This window comes from Heterodontus francisci, chromosome 21, assembly GCF_036365525.1.
Source record: "Heterodontus francisci isolate sHetFra1 chromosome 21, sHetFra1.hap1, whole genome shotgun sequence".
Taxonomy (NCBI): domain Eukaryota; kingdom Metazoa; phylum Chordata; class Chondrichthyes; order Heterodontiformes; family Heterodontidae; genus Heterodontus; species Heterodontus francisci.
The window spans coordinates 80,208,998-80,226,005 of NC_090391.1; positions in this window are offsets into that span (position 1 = coordinate 80,208,998).

Sequence of the window (17,008 nt, forward strand, 5' to 3'; positions counted from 1 at the left end):
TGCTATATTGTGTTTGTGTGCATTGTGCCTCAGGGCTTGGGTTGTGCTCTGTGTCTAGGTATATATGTGTGTGTGTGTGTGTGTCTGTGTTTGTATGTGTTTGTGCGTGTGTGTGTTTGTGTACGTGTCTCAAGGCCTGGGTTGTGCTTTGAGTCTTTTACTGGGGTTGTACTTCAGAACCTAGAGTTCCCTGGTTAGTAAAAACTTGCAAGGCAAGGTAAAACAGAAAAAGAAAGCTTATGACAATCAGAAAAAAGGAAATCGTGTGTGTATGTGTGCGTGTGTTTGCATGTGTGTGAGTATGTGTGTGTGGGTGCGTGCCTCAGTGCTTGTGTTCTTCTGTGCGCTATGTGTATTTGTATGTGTGTCTGTGTGTGTCTGTCTGTCCTTGACTGTGAGTCTGTATGTCATGGCCTAGCTTGTGCAGTGTGTCTGTTTGTGTCTCTGGTCGTGTGTGTGTGTGTGTGTGTGTGTGTGTGTGTGTGTGTGTGTGTGTGTGTGTGTGTGTGTGTGTCCTTGACTGTGAGTCTGTATGTCATGGCCTGGCTTGTGCGGTGTGTCTGTTTGTGTCTCTGGGCGTGTGTGTGTGTGTGTGTTTGTGTGTGTGCGCGCCGATGTCTCGTGGCCTGTTTTATAGTTACATACAAACAAGGAGCAGTAGAAGGCCCTTCGAACTTGTTCCAACATTCATTACGATCATGGCTGATCATCCAACTCAGTAGCCTGTTCCGGCTTTCGTCCCATACCCTTTGATCCCCTTAGACCCAAGAGCGATATCTCACTCCTTTTTGAAATTATACAATGTTTTGGCCGCAACTGCTTTCTGTGGTAGGAAATTGCACAGGATCACTACTCTCTGGGTGAAGAAATTTCTCGTCATCTCAGTCCTGAAAGGTTTACCCTGTATCCTTAGACGATAAACCCGGGTTCTGGACTCCCCCACCATCGGGAACATCCTTCCTGTATCTACCCTGTCAAGTCATGTTAGAATTTTATAGGCTTCTATGAGATACCGCCCCCTCACTCTTCTGAACTCCAGCGAATATAATCCTAACCAACTCAATCTCTTCTCATATGTCAGTCCCGCCATACCAGGAATCAGTCTAGTAACCTTCGCTGCACTCCCTCTACAGCAAGAATATCTTTCCTCAGATAAGGAGACCAAATCTGCACAGTATATTCCAGGTGTGGCCTCACCAAGGCCCTGTATAATTGCAGCAAGACATCCCTGCTTCTGTACTCGAACACCTCCCTCTATGAAGGCCAACATACCAGTTGCTTTTTTACCACCTATTGCAGCTGCATGCTTACCTTCAGCGACTGGTGTACGAGAACACCCAGGTCTTGCTGCATATTCCCATCTCTCAGTTTATAGCCGTTCAGATAATAATCTGCCTGCCGGTTTTTGCAACCAAAGTTGATGACCTCATATTTATCCACATTGTACTGCATTGGCCAGGCATTCGCCCACTTACTCAACTTGTCCAAATCATCATGAAGCCTCTTTGCATCCTCTTCACAACTCACCCTCCCACCCAGTGTTGTGTTATCTGAACATTTGGAGATATTACATTTACTTCCCTCATCTATATCATGAAAGTGTATTGTGAAAAGCTGGGTTCCGAGAACCGATCCCTGTGGCACCCCACTTGTCACTGACTGCCATTGGGAAAAAGACTCATTTGTCCCTACTCTTGGTTTCCTGTCCACCAATTAATTTTCTATCCATCGCAATAATCTACCCCCAACCCTGTGCGCTTTAGTTCACTTGCTAATCTCTTTTGTGGGACTTTGTCGAAAGGCGTCTGAAAGTTCAAATAAACCACATCCACTGGTTTCCCCGATCAACTCTGCTAGTTACGTTCTCGATGAGTTCTGGTAGGTTTGTCAAGCATGATTTCCTTTTCGTAAATCCATGCTGACTCTGTCCTATTCTAAAACAAGTGCTCTGCAATAAAATCTTTGATAATGGACACTAGAATTTTCCCCACTACCGTCGTCAGGCTAATTGGGCTATAACTTCCTGCTTTCTCTCCACCTCCCTTTTTAAATAGTGGGGTGACATTGGCTACCCTCCAATCTGTGGGAACTGTTTCAGAGTCTATTGAATCTCGGAAGATGACCACCAATGCATCCACTAATTCTAGGGCCTCTTCCTTAAGTACTTATTTTTTCTTTTTTTAGAAATACAGCACTGAAACAGGCCCTTCGGCCCACCGAGTCTATGCCGAAAATCAACCACCCATTTATACTAATCCTGCACTAATTCCATATTCCTACCACATCCCCACCTGTCCCTACATTTCCCTACCACCTACCTATATGAGGGGCAATTTATAATGGCTAATTTACTTACCAACCTGCAAGTCTTTGGCATGTGGGAGGAAACCGGAGCACCCGGAGGAAACGCACGCAGACACTGGAGAACTTGCAAACTCCACACAGGCAGTACCCAGAATTGAACACGGGTCGATGGAGCTGTCAGGCTGCGGTGCTAACCACTGCGCCACTGTGCCGCCCGAAAGTTCTCGGGGCTGCATACCATCAGGCCCTGGGAATTTATTGGCCTTCAATCCCATCAGTTTCCCCAACACCATTTCTCTACTAATACTGATTTCTTTCCGTTTCTCTTTCTCACTAAACCCTCTGTTCCGCAAAATGTCTGGTATGCTATTGTGTCCTCCTTATGCTGTGTGTTTCTTGTATGTGCGTGTGTGTGTTTGTGTAGATTGTGTGGTGTGTCTACTTGAGTCCCTGTGCCTGTCTGTGTCTGTCGGGGCCTGTGTATTTCTGTGTGTCTCTTGTGTGTACGTGTTCGTATGTGTGTATATGTGTGTGAGAGTGAACCTCACTCACGACCTGGATTCAGCTGGGCGCTGTGTTTGTGTATCAGTACCTCGATTTTGCTGTGTGTCTATTTATCTGTGTGTGTGGGTTTGCCTCAGGGCCTGAGTTTTGCTGTGTGTATGTTTGTCAGTGCTTGTGTTGTGCTGTGTGTGCTTTTGTTTGAGTATGTGTGAGTGTGTTTGTGACTTAGGGCCTGGGTTCTGCTACATGTGTGTGTGTGTGGGTGAGTGTCTTTATGCTTGTTTGTATGCTTTTGTGCAAGTGTGTAGTGTGTGTGTGCATCTCATCCAGGGCTAGTGTTCTGCTGTGCTGTGTGTTTTTGCATCAGGACCGCAATTGTGCTGTGTGTCTGTTTGTTTCAGAGCCTGGGTTTTGATGTGTGTACGTATGCATGCTCATTTCTGTTCCTCATATCTGCGCTGTGCTGTGTGTGTATGTGTGTGTGTATATGTGTCTCTCATGGCTGGCTTGTGAAATGTGTGTTGTGTTTGTTTATGTCTCGGGTCCTGCATTATGCCATGTGCATTTTGTTTGTGTTTGTATGAATTGTGTTGTGTGTATTTTAGAGTCTGTGTGTTGCGAATCAGGTCCAGGGTTCTGCTGTATGTCTGAGTGTGGTAGGGTTTCAGCTGTGCTGTGTGTGTGTCTGTATTTCAACAGCTAGCTGGTGCTTTGTGTCTATCCCGGGGCCTGCGTTTTGCTGTGTGCATCTCATTCCGGGCTTGCGTTCTGCTCTGTTGTGTGATTGCGGATCAGGAACTCGATTGTGTTTTGTGTCAGTTTATGTGCATTTGTTTGCCTCAGAGCTTTGGTTTTGCTTTGTCTGCATATTTCGGTTCCTCATATCTGCATTATGCTATGGTGTGTTTGTGTCTCGGTCGTGGGTTGTGGCGTGTGTGTCGTTCTCTGTGCCATGGCCTGGCTTGCGCCTATGCTTGTGAGTCTAGACGTGTGAATTTTACTGCATGTGTCTTGTGTGTGTGTGTGCACCTCAGTGATTGCTTTGTACTGTGTGTGGTTATTCTTGTGTCAGCGTGTTTTCGAGTCGATGCTTGTGGCTCAGGTCATGAGCTCTGCTGTGTGTGTAGGTATGTGTGCCGGTGTTTGTGGCAGACCTACGTCCCAGGGCGTCCACTGTGTTGTCTGGTGTGTGTGTACGTGTGATTTCCTGTGTCTCAAACCTGCGTTGTGCTTGTGAGTTTCAGGGCCTGTGTTGTGCTGTGTGTGTGTGTATCTCAATGTGTGCGAATTTGACTGGTTCAGTGTCTGTGGTGTGATCTGCGTTCATGTGTGTGTCACTGGCACACTGCTTGGATTGTGATCTGTGTGTGTGCCCTAGTGCCTGCCGGCTCAGTGTTCTGGGTGTGTCCTGTGTCTGTATATCTGTCCATCTGTGATCGATATGTGTGTGTGCGCATTTAGGGATACAGGCCCTCCGGCCCACCGTGTCCGTGCCGACCAGCAACCACCCATTTCTACTAACCCTGCAGCAATCTCTATCACCTACCAACACTAGTGACAATTTGCAATGACCAATTTACCTATCAACCTGCATGTTTTTGGCTGTGGGAGGAAACCAGAGCACCCGGTGAAAACCCACGTAGTCACAGGGAGAACTTGCAAACTCTACACAGGCAGCACCCAAATTCCAACCCGGGTCCCTGGACCTTGAGGCTGCAGTGCTAACTACTGCGCCACAGTGTCTTGGTGGTATGTGTCTGCATGTATGTCTATGTTTGTGTGTATGCATTTGCATATCTATCTGGTTCAGTGCCTGGGCTCTGATAGGTCGGTATGTGTTTGTGTGTGCATGTGTGTCTCTGTCTGTCTATCGTTCTGTGTTTGTGTGCGTGTTTCCATTTCTATCTGGCTCAGTACCTGGGGTCTGATCATTGCGGGGCCAGTCTGGAAGGCCCTGGCGAGGGGCATTGGAGGGGTGGTCATGAAGCCCAGAGGGTGCAGTATCCTGGGAAGTTCATTGTTTGCTGGTCGGGGCCCTAGATGGGTTAAATCCATGTGGGATTTAAATTCTAGTGGTTAAATCCCTGATCACTTAAGAGCCTCAATTGGCCTCAGAGTGGCAATAAACACTGTCAATCAATGCCTGTCTGGGCAAGATCACTTGGCGATGGGGTGATGCCAAGCCCATAGTCACAGGGGATTCGATTGTAAGGGGAGCAGATAGGCGGTTATGTGGTCGAAACCGAGACTCCCGAATGGAATGTTGCCTCCCAGGTGCACGGGTCAGGGATGTCTCTGATCGGCTGCAGAACATTCTGAAGGGGGAGAGTGAACAGACAGTTGTCGTTGTGCACATAGGCACCAATGACATAGGTAAAAAACGGGATGAGGTCCAACAAGCAGAATTCAGGGAGTTGGGAGCCAAGTTAAAAAGTAGGACCTCAGAGGTAGTAATCTCTGGATTGCTACCAGTGCCACGTGATAGTCAGAGCAGAAATGAAAGAATAGTCAGGATGAATGCGTGGCTAGAGAGATGGTGCAGGAGGGAGGGGTTCAGATTTTTGGGACATTGGGACCGGTTCTGGGGGAGGTGGGACTATTACAAATTGGAAGGTCTACACCTGGGCCGGACTGGAACCAATGTCCTTGGGGGTGCTTTTGCTAACGCTGTTGGGGAGGGTTTAAAATAATGTGGCAGGGGGATGGGAACCAAATGAGGTCAGTGGACAGTAAGCAGGTAGTAACTAAAGCCTGTAAGGAACTAGATAATGAAGTCAGCGTGACTAAGGGAAAGCGTAGGCAGGGAGCAGACGATGAAAGCAAAGGGACTGGTGGTCTGAGGTGCATTTGTTTTAATGCAAGAAGTTTAGTAGGTAAGGCAGATGAACTTCGGGCTTGGATTAGTACCTGGGAGCATGATGTTATTGCTATTACTGAGACTTGGTTGAGGGAAGGGCATGATTGGCAACTAAATATCCCAGGATACCGATGCTTCAGGCGGGATACAGAGGGAGTTAAAAGGGGTGCAGGAGTTGCAGTACTGGTCAAAGAGGATATCACAGCTGTGCTGACGGAAGGCACTGTGGAGGACTCGAACTGTCAGGCAATATGGGCAGAACTCAGAAATAGGAAGGGTGCGGTAACAATGTTGCGGCTGTACTACAGGCCTCCCAACAGTGAGCGTGAGATAGAGGGACAAATATGTAAACGGATTATGGGAAGATGTAGGAGCTACAGGGTGGTGGTAATAGGAGATTTTAATTTTCCCAACATTGACTGGGATTCACTTAGTGTTAGAGGTCTAGATGGAGCTGAATTTGTCAGGAGCATCCAGGAGGGTCTTCTAGAGCAGTATGTTAATAGACCAACTCGGGAAGGGGCCATACTGGACCTGGTGTTGGGGAATGAGCCCGGCCAGGTGGTTGAAGTTTCAGTAGGGGACTACTTTGGGAATAGTGACCACAATTCCGTAAGTTTTAGAATACTCATGGACAAAGACGAGAGTGGTCCTCAAGGAAGAGTGCTAAATTGGTTTGAAGGCCAACTATACCAAAATTCGGCAGGAGCGGGGAATGTAGATTGGGAGCAGCTGTTTGAAGGTAAATCCACATGTGATATGTGGGAGGCTTTTAAAGAGAGGTTGATTAGCGTGCAGGAGAGTCATGTTCCTGTTAAAATGAAGGATAGAAATGGCAAGATTAGGGAACCATGGATGACAGGTGAAATTGTGAGACCCGCTAAGAGAAAAAAGGAAGCATACATAAGGTCTAGGCGGCTGAAGAAAGACGAAGGTTTGAAAGTATATCCGGATTGTAGGCGCAATCCGAAACGAGGAATTAAGAGGGCTAAAAAGGGTCATGAAATATCTTTAGCAAACAGGGATAAGGTAAATCTCAAAGACTTTTATTCATATATAAGGAGCAAGAGGGTAACTAGAGAAAGGATTGGCCCACTCAAGGACAAAGGAGGAAAGTTATGCATGGAGTCAGAGAAAATGGGTGAGATTCTAAACGAGTATGTTGCATCGGTATTCACCGAGGAGAGGGACATGACGGATGTTGAGGTTAGGGACAGATGTTTGATTACTCGAGGTCAAGTCGGCATAAGGAGGGAGGAAGTGTTGGGTATTCTAAAAGGCATTAAGGTGGACAAGTCCCCAGGCCATGATGGGATCTATCCCAGGTTACTGTGGGAAGCGAGAGAGGAAATAGCTGGGGCCTTAACAGATATCTTTGCAACATCCTTAAACACGGGTGAGGTCCCGGAGGACTGGAGAATTGCTAATGTTGTCCCCTTGTTTAAGAAGGGTAGCAGGGATAATTCAGGTAATTATAGACCGGTGAGCTTGACGTCAGTGGTAGGGAAGCTGCTGGAGAAGATACTGAGGGATAGGATCTATTCCCATTTGGAACAAAATGGACTTCTCAGTGATAGGCAACATGGCTTTGTGCAGGGAAGGTCATGTCTTAACAACTTAATAGAATTCTTTGAGGAAGTGACAAAGTTGATTGATGAGGGAGGGGATGTCGATGTCATGTACATGGACTTCACTAAGGCGTTTGATAAGGTTCCTCATGGTAGGCTGATGGAGAAAGTGAAGGTACATGGGGTCCAAGGTGTACTAGCTAGATGGATAAAGAACTGGCTGGGCAACAGGAGACAGAGAGTAGCAGTAGAAGGGAGTTTCTCAAAATGGAGACGTGTGACCAGTGGTGTTCCACAGGGATCCGTGCTGGGACCACTGTTGTTTGTGATATACATAAATGATTTGGAGGAAGGTATAGGTGGTCTGATTAGCAAGTTTTCAGACGACACTAAGATTGGTGGAGTAGCAGATAGTGAAGGGGACTGTCAGATAATACAGCAGAATATAGATAGATTGGAGAGTTGGGAAGAGAAATGGCAGATGGAGTTCAATCAGGGCAAATCCGAGGTGATGCATTTTGGAAGATCCAATTCAAGAGTGAACAGTAAATGGAAAAGTCCTGGGAAAATTGATGTACAGAGAGATTAGGGTGTTCAGGTCCATTGTTCCCTGAAGGTGGCAACGCAGGTCAATAGAGTGGTCAAGAAGGCAGACGGCATGCTTTCCTTCATCGGACGGGGTATTGAGTACAACGGTTGGCAGGTCATGTTGCAGTTGTATAAGACTTTGGTTCGGCCACATTTGGAATACTGCGTGCAGTTCTGGTCGCCACATTACCAAAAGGATGTGGATGCTTTGGAGAGGGTGCAGAGGAGGTTCACCAGGATGTTGCCTGTTATGGAGGGCGCTAGCTATGAAGAGAGGTTGAGTAGATTAGGATTATTTTCATTAGAAAGACGGAGGTTGAGGGGGGACCTGATTGAGGTGTACAAAATCATGAGCGGGAAAGACAGGGTGGATAGCAAGAAGCTTTTTCCCAGAGTGGGGGATTCAATTATTAGGGGTCACGAGTTCAAAGTGAGAGGGGAAAAGTTTAGGGGAGATATGCGTGGAAAGTTCTTTACACCGAGGGTGGTGGGTGCCTGGAATGCTTTGCCAGCGGAGGTGGTAGACGTGGGCACGATAGCGTCTTTTAAGATGTATCTGGACAGAGACATGAATGGGCAGGACGCAAAGAGATACAGACTCTTCGAAAATAGGCGACATGTTTAGATCGAGGATCTGGATCGGCGCAGGCTTGGAGGGCCGAAGGGCCTGTTCCTGTGCTGTAATTTTCTTTGTTCTTTGTTCTTTGTCCCTCTGCCCCCAGCACCCAGCGCGATTCTGTAGGCTCCCCGTCCGACCTCAACTAACGAGGGCCAGTAACCTTCTAGCCCAGGGTGTGCTGAAATGGAGGAATTGGAAAACAAGTATGAGAATTTTAAAATCAAGACACTTCTTAAACGACAGGCAATGTAGTACAGCGAACAGAGGAGTGGAAGGTGAACGGGGGTTACTATGAGTTAACACATCAGTAGCAGAATTTTGGATGACCTGAAGTTTACAGACAGTAGAGTGTGTGAGATCAACAGGAGGGCATTGTAATGGTCAAGTCTGGAAGTAATGAAACAATGAATGAGTGTTTTGAGCAGAGGAGCAGCGAGAGACAGGGGTGAAGTCAGGCGATGTTATGGAGAACTTCTTTGGCCTTTATTCAGAACTGTTTTGGCCAGAATGCAGAAAGTTCAACAATAGGGTGCAGTTTTGGACCTGGCTTACGGCTATGAAGATGCCTCGGTGCAAGGAGTGGCAGTGGGAGAGCATTTTGGTGGGTCTGATCATAATTCAGTCAGATTTAACACAATAATGCAAAAGGACAGTGATAGAACAGGCATTATACTTTACAATTGGGGCAAGTCCAATATTACTAAACTGAGGAGCGATTTAGCGAAAGTGGACTGGAAACAGCTACTTGAAGGTAAATCAGTCTCAGGGCAGTGGGAGGCATTCAAAGGGGAGATTCAAGCGGTTCAGACTAAACATGTTTCCACAAAGAAAACAGGGTGAAACGGCCAAATCTGCAGCCCGTGGATGTCAAGGAGCCTGCAGGGTAAGATAAGGCAGAAGAGGAAAGCTTATGTCCGACACTGAGAACTCAATACTGCAGAAAACCAAGAGTATAGGAAGTGATGGGGTGAAATTAAAAAGGAAGTTAGGAAAGCAAACAGAGATCATGTAAGAATATTGGGAAGAAAAATCAAGGTGAATGCAATTTTTTTTCAGTACGTTAAGAGTGAGAACATATTTAAGGGGAGAATAGGACCCATGATAGTCCAAAACGGTAACCTTTGTGTCGGGGAGGATGATATTGGTATGGTTCTTAATGAATCCTTTGCGACTGTCCTCACAGAAGAGGGAGACCATGAAGAAATTACAGTTAAGGACAAAGAGTGTGAAGTATTGGATGCCATAAACATAGGGAGAGAGGAAGTATTAATGGGATTAGCATCCTTGAAAGTTGATAAATCACCAGGGACGGATGAAATGTACCCAAGGTTGCTAAAAGAAGCAGCAGAGGAAATAGCAGAGAACCCGACCACTATTTTCCAGTCCACACTAGATGCAGAAGTGGTGCCAGAGGATTGGAGAACTGCTTAGGTTGTACCTATGTTTAAAAAGGGACCGAGGGATTGACCGAATAATTACAGGCTTGTCAGTCTAACCTCAGTAGTGGAAAAATTATTGGAATCCATTCTGAGAGACAAGATAAACTGCCACTCAGAAAGGCACAGATTATCAAGGATAGTCAGCATGGATTTGTTAAAGGACTGTCTGACTAATTTGCATGGGTTTTTTTTGAAGAGTAACAAGGAAGATAAATGGGGCATGCAGTTCATGTGGTCCACATGGATTTTAGCAAGGCCGTTGGCAAGGGTCCACATGGCAAACTGGTTAAAAAAATAAAATCCTATTGGATCCAGGGAAAAGTAACAAGGTGGATACAAAATTGGCTAAATGGCAGGAAACAAAGTTTAATTGTTGATGGGTGTTTTTGCGACTGGAGGGTTCATTCCAGTGGCTTTCTTCAGGGCTCAGTACTGGGTCCCCTGCTGTTTGTGGTGTAGATTAACGATTTGGACGTAAATGAAAGGGCATGATCAAGAAGTTTACATGCAACACACAGATTGACCGTGTGATAGATGGTGAGGAGGATAGCGATAGGCTGCAGGAAGATATTGATGGTCTGTTCAGATGGGCAGGAAAGTGGCAAATGGAATTCAACTTGGAGAAGTGTGAGGTGATGCAGCTGGGGAGTTCAAACAAGGCAAAGGAATGCACGAATTATGGGAAAATACTGAGAAGTGTAGAGGAAATGAGGGAGATTGGGGTGAATGTCCACAGGTCCCTGAAGCTAGCATGACAGGTCGATAAGATGGTTAAGAAGGCACATGAAACCCTTTCCTTCATTACATGAGGTAGAGAATTTAAGAGCAGGGAGGTTAGGCTGGAATGGTATAAACCATTAGTTAGACCAAAAATTGAGTATTGTGCATATTTCTGGTCACATTAGTACAGAAAGGATGTAATTGCACAAGAGTGGGTACAGAGGAGATTTATGCAGATGTCACCAGGATTGGAAAACATGCAGGTGCGAGGAAAGATTAAACAGGTTGGTGTTGTTTTCCTTGGAACAGGGATGGCTGAGGGGAGATCTGATTGAAATATAAAGAAAAAAATAGAGGGGCTGGATAGATTGGAGGTGAAGGGTCTATTCACCTTACGAGAGAGGTCAGTGATGAGGGGCCATGGATTTAAAGTGACAAGTAGAAAGATTAGAGGGGATATGAGGAAAACAGTTTCACCTAGAGTGTGATAGGGGTCTGGAACTCAATGCCTGAAAGGATAGTTTGGGCTGAACCGCTCATCGCATTTTAAAGGTGTCACGATGGACCTCAGGTTCTGTAATCTGCAGGCTACGGACCAAATGCTGGAAGGTTGGATTCAGCTGGGAGGGTCTCGTTTGTTTTGGCTGGCAGAGACACAGTGGCCTCTTTCTGTATTGTAATCGTTCTATGATTTTCTATGATTTTTCTATGATTTTCTGGGTGGAGATAGGCTGTTTTAATGAAGGTTCGTCTCTGTGGTCAGAAGCTCGTCTCGGTGTCAAATATGGCACCAAGGTGTGAACAGTCTTGTTTAGCCTCACTCAGTTGCCATGGAGAGTATGACGTCGTTAGCGAGGAAATGGAGTTTGGAGTGCAACTGAATACAATGCCTTTAATCTTCTGAAATTTCAATTGTCATAGCAGATGCGTGAGATAACACATTTTAGAAGGATGTATGTGGAGCGACAACACAAGCTACCTGTTGCAACAGTAAAGCGAGTGCAAGCACAGAGAGACCTGGGGAGTTCAGGTGCAAATCGTTGAAGGTCACAAGACAGGTTAACAAAGCAGTTAACAACGCTTATGAGATCCTGGGCTTTATAAATAGAGGCATAGAAAACAAAAGCTAGGAAGTTATGCTAAATGTACATACAACACTACAGCACATCCCAGTACATGGCACATGGAACAGCAGAATTTTCATCATATAGTACCAGTGATCTGGGAATTCAGTTACATGGAGGATTGGAAAAGCTAGGATTGTTTTCTATAGAGCAGTAAACAGTAATGATGGATGTAATATAGAAATCAAAATCATGAAGGGTTTTGAAAGCGTCATTAATGTGAAACTGATTCCAGTGTCAGAATGGTTAGTATTAAGAAGACACAGAGGCAGAGACCAATTGAGGAGAATTTTCCTACACAGCGAGCTGTTGGGATCTGGAATTTAATGTCAGAAAACATGGTGAAAGCAGATTCACTAATATCTTTCAAAAGGGGACATAATAAACACTTGTAAAGGAAACAAATAAATAAATAGGAGTCTGGAGAAAGAGGAGGGGAGAGGAACTAATTAGGTAGTTCTTTCGAGGAGGGGAGAGGAACTAATTAGGTAGTTCTTTCAAAGAGACAGCACTGACACAATGGGCCGAATAGCCACCTTCTCTACTGCATCAATCTCTGATTCTACGATCAAGAGACAGAGAGTGAAGAGAGAGATAGAGAGAAAGAGGGAGTGAAAGACGGAAATCGGAATAGAAAGAGCGGGAAAATCAGGTTTGCATCGCTTATTGGTCAGAGGGGTCATGCAGTGGCCGTTCCTGTTGAGGTAGGTGACACACAAACCACCTGCTGCCTCCTCATTTCCATGAATTCGACGTTCCTCCCAGGGTGACCCGCACTGATGTCTGTCTGCAGGCTTAACAGGGGCCTAATTGCGTTTGAAACTGGCATGTGTTTCAGCTAGGATTCAGCTCTTAAAGGCAGTCTGTCCCTGTTAAAGGCAAGCTGCACTGAATCACAGGAGGCTGCTGCTGCGGACTGTGACTGCCACAATTGGAGACAAGGTAAATGGAACACTAGGACAGAAAGAGGGCTCTGTGGCTCTGGAGGCCTTAGTCATGGAGCGTGACAGGAGGAGAGAGACCATGTTTCCGTGGAGTGGGGTGGAGACCCTCAAGGAACGCCCTCCGAAGGGAATGAGAGCAGGTGGCCAGGGAGGTCAATGCAAGAAGTCTGGCCCGGAGGACCTGGCAGCAGTGCCAGAAGAAGTTGAATGAGCTCACATGCGTGGTCCATGTCAGTGAATTCATCTCCACATAGTATCTCCTACCCCCTTCACCGTCAACCTCTCACACTGCTCAATCTACCACACACCCGTCACTCACCCATCAGCAGTTGATGTTCGGCACAGACCCGGTGGGCCGAAGGGCCTGTTTCAGTGTTGTATCTCTAATCTAATCAACACTCAGGGCGCACACCTAACATTCACATACGCCACCTCATCCTCACACACCTTCCACTGATATCAGCCTCACACCCACTCCTCACTGCCTCCACATAATTCCAACTATTCAGCTATGGCAGACACATCACCTAAACACAGTGCAACACAATCACTGACATTCTGCATTATCTCTTATAGGACACGGTGGTCCATAATCGCAGGGAGCAGCAGTGAGCTGGCGCATGCCAGGCACACCTTCATCCCTTGAGCCTGAGGAGGTAGAAGGTTCTCCACATCATGGGATCGGCTGATACAGAGCCCGCCGCATCCGGCATCACCGAGAACATTCAGTATGATGCTATCTTCCTGCCTTATGTCCCTTCCTAATGCCCACATCCCCATCATCCTGCTGTCTAGGAGGATGTACAAGCTGCCGATGGTGGGACCATTGATGTCACCGTGGTGTATGCGTGAGGTTGAGTGATTGGTGGATAGCATGTGTATAGACGAGGTTACCCAGCAGCTTAAGAGTATGCAGGTGAGAGGGAATGGCTGATCAACAGTCAGTCAGGAAGAATCAGGTAAGTATCAGAGGAGACCCCTGAGTGCATATCACTCTCCAAATTGTATTCAATGCAAAGAAAATTGATGGTTCAACTGGGGACTGCAGCCAGAGACAAGGCCACGCTACCAGGGCTGTCTCAGCTGTACTGATGGTACAGGGAAGACTGGGATGTTGTTAGTGTTTGGAGATTTGATACTCACTGGAACAGACAGGCATTTCCGAGGGTGCAGACATGCATCCTGTATGGTGTGCTACCTCCCTGGTGTTATGGTCAAGCATATCACTGAGCATCGGCAGAGCATCCTGAAGGTGGAGGGTGAGCCGTCGTGGTCTACAACGATATGAATGAGATAGGCAGAAAGAGGGAAGTGGTCCTGCAGACATATTTCAGGGAGCTGGGGAAGAAGCTCGTGAAGGACCTCAAAAGCAGCAATTTCCAGATTGCTTACAGTACCCCTTGCGAGTGAGTATATAAATATGAGGATAGTGTGGATGTATGTGTGGCTGAAAAAGATGCAGCTAAACTGAGGAGGTTTAGATTCCTGAACACTGGGACCAGTTCTGGAGAACGTGGGATCTGTACAGACCGGACGGATTGCACCTGATCAACTTTGCGGGGTGATTTATCGGTGCTGGTGGGGACGGTTTAAACTAAATTGGTAGGGGTGTTGGAACCAGGAGTAAACATCAGAGAGGAATCTTAAATGGAACAGCATACTGAGAGAGATGGATAGCACAATAGTAAGGTTTAGAAATGTATTATGTATGGTCGGGTTAAGGGAGATTGTAATAAAGTTTAAGTCAGGGTAAATGTGCCTGTATGTGAATGCACGGAGTGTAGTTAATAAGACTGATGAGCTAAAGGTGCAGATTGCCAGAAGGAATTATGATGCTGCTACTGTAACTGAGACCTGGCTCAAAGGAATACAGGACTGGACGTTAAATATTCCTGGATACAAGGTGTTCAGGAACGTTAGGAAAGGAAGAAAATGGGTAGGGGTGGCGGTATTGATTGAAGAGCACATTATAGTTCTGGAGAGAGAGAACGTTCCGGGGATGGGGGGAGAGCGACGGTGATAGGTTTTCCAAGGACAGAATCTATTTGGCTGGAGTTGAGGAACAAAAAATGTGCTGTTATATTTATCGGTCGTCTATTGAGCACCAGCTCATGAGAAGGCCGTGGAGGAACAAATTTGCAAGGACATTACTGAACGATGCAAGAATTATACAGTAGTTACAATGAGGGATATTCATTATCCAAATTTGAACTGGAGTAATAGTAATGTAAAGGGCGGGGCGTGAGGGCAGGAACATTTTCCACAGCAGTATGTTCTTGTCGAACGAGAAAAGAGGCACTGTTAGACCTGGTTCTCGAAAATGAGCTGGGCCAAGTCAATCAAATATCAGTAGGAGAGCATTTTGGGGACAGTGACCATTGTATCATAAGGTTTAGGTTGGCTTTGGGAGAGGACAAATATCAATCCAGAGAAAGAGCAATTAACTGGGATAAAACCAACTTCAACCGCGTAAAAATAGTGCTGGTGGTGGTGGGGAGGAGGCGGGAAGGGCGGGTGGGGGGCGGGGAGGTGGATGGGATAAATAGGAGTCAAACTTTAACAGGAATAACAATAGCTGAGTAATGGGCTTCCTTCAAAGAAGGGATAGTTCGCACACAGTCAAGGCGTATTCTCCCGAAGGGGAAAGGTAGGGTAAACAAACAAATCCACAGCTCAATGGATGACCAAATAGATAGAGTTGAAGATGAAGAAGAAAAAGTGTGCTTATGGCAGATGTCAGTTAGATAATACAAGGAGAACCAGGCTGAATGTAGAGGCTTAGAGGAGAACTGAAAAAGCAAATAAGCGAATCAAAGAGAGAGTACAAAAAGAGACTGGCAGCTAACATTAAACAGAATCCTCAAGGTATTCTTCAGTTTCCCCCAGTGAAAGTCAGCAGCCTTCCACCAGCCATGCTGCAGCCACCGGGAAAGCACTGTGTAGGAGCTTTAGGCAAATCGAGGGAACCCACATGACAGGCCCTAATGGGATAGAAAAGAATGAATCGTCCATATTTGTTTGTACAATGGGATGTGTTATTGGATAAATATTTTAATGAAAAGCTTTTTGTTTGTGGTTCTATTTGCAGGATGGTGACCAAGGGGACGCTGTGATGGGGCGTTTCAGATGTGTGTAATGGTGGAGAACTGGGGATCCATGGTAGGAAAGGGAAGCTGTCCTATGGGAAAGGTAATCTTAGCAGATCTCTCTCCGACAACCTGTCTGGGTCGAAGGCATCCAGGAAATATCCTCCCTGCCTCCTCCTCCCCCTGAGGTGACCTCTGGACCCCAGGTGGCAAAGCTTGTGTCCTCAAGATGATAATGATATGAAGGGTGCAGCAGAACACCATGAAGTTGGAATCCTGCTCCAGTGTGTACTGGAAGGATCCCCCCGAGAGGTTCAGACATCGGAAGCATTGATACATCACACCAAGCGTCTGTTCCACGATATTCCTGGTGGTTCCTTTGTTCACGTTTTACACATGTTAATTGTGTGTGGTTGGTTGGCGTGGGAGGTGGTGTCGGGGTGCAGAAACATGAATTATGCCCAGAGGGGTTATCCTTTGTCTCCGTGGAGTCACATCTTTGTTTTGCATGGATGTCTGAATTGTTTGGGAACAGCTGACTGCTTCAGGATGAAAGTATCATGACTGCTGCCAGGATAGTGAACATTCACCAACATGATGGTCACACACCAACTGTACATTAATGGAATGAAAGTTCCTTCAGTTCCTGTACCTCTCCCCGTTGACATGTGGGCCTCGCAGACCACCTACACCATCAGGAATCCCACTGTTCTGACAAAGCCACGGGACTTCTCATCCTGCTTCTCACTGCTGAGGGAGAAAATGAAAGATTCACCTCACCCAGCACAGATGGCCACTGTGACCCAGCAGATGTATCAATGGACAGGATAGGGAGAGATAATGGATACTTCACTAGCTCCTGCCTGGAAAGTGCTGGACACACAGACGTTCAATGAATCTGTGCAATAAACGGCCACTGACAGCTCGGCCTCACCTTGGTGTGAGTCTCCATGTCTTGTTGCAGGCGGTGACACGGCTCTGTGACAACCTCTTTATTGAATCATAGACACTTCATGCACTGCTCCTGGGTTAGGTATAGGTAGGAAACCCCGGAGTGGGTAGGGCAGAGCCTCCTCCTCTTCCCTTTTTACAGAGCTTTACATCTCTGCACTCTCGGCTCCATTTGTTGGTCATGTTACAGACCCAGAGACACTGTAACTACAGTCCTCATACCTCGTCGAAACTTGGGTCAGAAAATCCTCGGACCTTCCCGAATGACTTCAGCAGTTCACAACACAACCTCCAGTAAACCATC